At 43.4% G+C, this 3,682-nt stretch overlaps 1 non-coding gene across 1 annotated transcript; it reads right to left on the bottom strand.

The window, feature by feature from the left end:
• On the bottom strand, nt 1-104 carry LOC112719512 (small nucleolar RNA R71). The gene has a single exon (XR_003161810.1). It is a non-coding gene; the product is annotated as a small nucleolar RNA R71 (small nucleolar RNA).
• Nucleotides 105-3,682: the final 3,578 nt, after the last annotated feature.

Here is a 3,682-nt window from a genome sequence, read left to right as displayed (position 1 = left end):
AAGCTGAGAGTGGATGTTCAAACCTTCAAACAAAAAGATGGTGAATCCCTCTATGAAGCTTGGGAAAGATACAAGCAGTTGACCAAAGGATGTCCATCTGACATGTTTTCAGAATGGACCCTATTAGATATATTCTATTATGGTCTCTCTGAATTTTCGAAAATGTCATTGGACCATTCTGCAGGTGGATCTATTCACCTGAAGAAAATGCCTGAAGAGGCTCAAGAACTCATTGACATGGTTGCAAACAACCAGTTCATGTACACCTCTGAGAGGAATTCCGTGAATAATGGGATACCTCAGAAGAAAGGAGTTCTTGAAATTGATGCTCTGAATTCCATATTGGCTCAGAACAAAATGTTGACTCAACAGGTCAACATAATCTCTCAAAATCTGAATGGATTGCAACATGCATCCAACAGTACTAGAGAGGCAGCTTCTGAAGAAGCTTATGATCCTGAGAACCCTGCCATGGCAGAGGTTAATTACATGGGTGAACCTTATGGAAACACCTATAATCCATCATGGAGAAATCATCCAAATTTCTCCTGGAAGGTTCAACAAAAGCCTCAACAAGGCTTTAACAATGGTGGACACAATAGGCTGAACAATAGTAAGCCATATCCATCATCTTCTCAGCAACAGACAGAGAATTCAGAACAAAACACTTCTAATTTAGCCAATATTGTCTCTGATCTATCAAAAGCCACTTTCAGTTTCATGAATGAAACAAGATCCTCCATTAGAAATTTGGAGGCACAAGTGGGCCAGCTGAGTAAGAAAGTCATTGAAACTCCTCCCAGTATTCTCCCAAGCAATACAGAAGAGAATCCAAAAGGAGAGTGCAAGGCCATTGATTTGATCAAAGTGGCCGAATGCACTAGGGAGGAGGAGGACGAAAATCCTAGTGAGGAAGACCTCCTGGGACGTCCTTCAAGCAAGAAGGAGTTTCCTATTAAGGATCCAGAGGAATCTGAGGCTCATCTAGAGACCATAGAGATTCCATTAAATCTCCTTCTGCCATTCATGAGCTCTGAAGACTATTCTTCCTCTGAAGAGGATGAAGATGTGACTGGAGAGCAAGTTGCTCAATATTTAGGAGCTATCATGAAGCTGAATGCCAAGCTGTTTGGTAATGAGACTTGGGAAAGTGAACCTCCCTTGCTTATTAGTGAACTAGATACTTGGATTCAGAAAACTCTACCTCAAAAGAAACAAGATCCTGGCATGTTCTTAATACCTTGTACCATTGGCACCATGAGCTTTGAAAAAGCTCTATGTGATCTGGGGTCAGGGATAAATCTTATGCCACTCTCTGTAATGGAGAAGCTGGGGATCATTGAGGTACAACCTGCCTTGTTCTCATTGCAATTGGCAGATAAGTCATTGAGACAAGCTTATGGAATAGTAGAGGACGTGCTAGTAAAGGTTGAAGGCCTTTACATCCCTGCTGATTTCATAATCCTAGACACTAGGAAGGAAGATGATGAATGCATCATCCTAGGAAGACCTTTCCTAGCCACAGCAGGAGCTGTGATAGATGTCAACAGAGGCGAATTAGTCCTTCAATTGAATGGGGACTACCTTGTGTTTAAGGCACATGGCCATCCCTCTGTGACAAAAGAGAGTAAGCAAGAAGAGCTTCTCTCAGTTCAGAGTCAAGAAGAGCCCACACAGTCAAACTCTAAGTTTGGTGTTGTGAAGCCACAACCAAACTCTAAGTTTGGTGTTCAGACCCCATATCCAAACTCTAAGTTTGGTGTTGGGACTACACTAACATTGACCTAATCACCTTGTGGCTCCATGGGAGCCACTGTCAAGCTATTGACATTAAAAAAGCGCTTGTTGGGAGGCAACCCAATTTTAATTATCTAATTTTTATTTTATTGTTATTTTGTGTTTTATTAGGTACATGATCATGAGGAGTCACGAAAAAAATCAAAAAAATTAAAAACAGAGTCAAAAACAGAAGAAAAAAATTTTCACCCTGGAGGTAGCGCAGACTGGCGTTCAACGCCAGTAAGATGCATCTGGCTGGCGTTCAACGCCAGAACAGAGCACCATTCTGGTGCTGAACGCCAGAAACAAGCAACATCCTGGCGCTGAACGCCAGGAATGTGCCTGTAGGAGACAAGCTGGCGTTAAACGCCAGCAACAAGCATGAAACTGGCGTTCAACGCCAGAAACATGCATTACATGGGCGTTGAACGCCCAGAACGTGCACCAATGGGCGTTTGAACGCCAGAATGATGCACGAAGGCATTTTACATGCCTATATGGTGAAGGAATGGTATTTCTTTTCACCCCAGGATCTGTGGACCCCACAGGATCACCTCAGGATCTGTGGACCCCACAGGATCCCCAACTACCATATTCCCACCTTTTCTTTTAATCCTAATCACACTCTCCTAATCCAAACCTCATTTCACCCTTTCCCATATCACACTTCCCAAAAACCTTCACCAATCACCTCAATTCCTCTTCCCAATTACCCCATTCACCATTCACCTCACCCCACTCTTCCCCATAAACCCCACCTACCTTCATAAAATTCAAATTCAATTTCCATCCATTCCCACCCAAGATGGCTGAATACCCACCCTCCCTCTCCCTATAAATACCCTTCCCTTCTACTTCATTTTTCACACAACACAACCCCTCCTTCTCCCACATAGCCGAACCTACTTCTTTCCCTTTCTACATTTTCTCTTCTTCTTCTTCTACTCTTCTTTTCTTTCTTGCTCGAGGGCGAGCAAAATTTTAAGTTTGGTGTGGTAAAAGCATAAGCTTTTTGTTTTTCCATTATCATCAATGGCACCTAAGGCCGGAGTATCCTCTAGAAAAGGGAAAGGGAAGACAAAAGCTTCCACCTCCGAGTCATGGGAGAAGGAAAGATTCATCTCCAAGAGCCATCAAGACCACTTCTATGATGTTATGGCAAAGAAGAAGGTGATCCCCGAGGTCCCTTTCAAGCTCAAAAAGAATGAGTATCCGGAAATCCGACATGAAATCCAAAGAAGAGGTTGGAAAGTCTTAACCAACCCCATGCAACAAGTCGGAATATTGATGGTTCAAGAGTTCTATGCCAATGCATGGATCACTAGGAACCATGATCAAAGTATGAACCCGAATCCAAAGAACTATCTCACAATGGTTCGGGGGAAATACTTAGATTTTAGTCCGGAAAATGTGAGGTTGGCGTTTCACTTGCCTATGATGCAAGAAGATGAACGCCCCTACACTAGAAGGGTCAACTTTAATCAAAGGTTGGACCAAGTCCTTATGGACATATGTGTGGAAGGAGCTCAATGGAGAATAGACTCCAGAGGCAAGCCAGTTCAACTAAGAAGACTGGATCTCAAGCCTGTGGCTAGAGGATGGTTGGAGTTCATCCAAAGATCCATCATTCCTACTAGCAACCGATCTGAAGTTACTGTGGATCGGGCCATCATGATCCATAGCATCATGATTGGAGAGGAAGTGGAAGTTCATGAGGTCATCTCCAATGAACTCTACAAAATAGCCGACAAGCCTTCACCCATGGCACGGCTAGCCTTCCCTCACCTTATTTGCCATCTATGTTACTCAGCTGGAGTTATCATAGAAGGAGATGTCTCCATTGAAGAAGACAAGCCCATCACCAAGAAAAGGATGGAGCAAGCAAGAGAAGCTCCTCACGGCC

Source organism: Arachis hypogaea, chromosome 10, assembly GCF_003086295.3.
Source record: "Arachis hypogaea cultivar Tifrunner chromosome 10, arahy.Tifrunner.gnm2.J5K5, whole genome shotgun sequence".
Taxonomy (NCBI): Eukaryota; Viridiplantae; Streptophyta; class Magnoliopsida; order Fabales; family Fabaceae; genus Arachis; species Arachis hypogaea.
The sequence above is the reverse complement of the archived record's forward strand: the minus strand, read 5'-3'. Positions and strand labels throughout refer to the sequence as shown.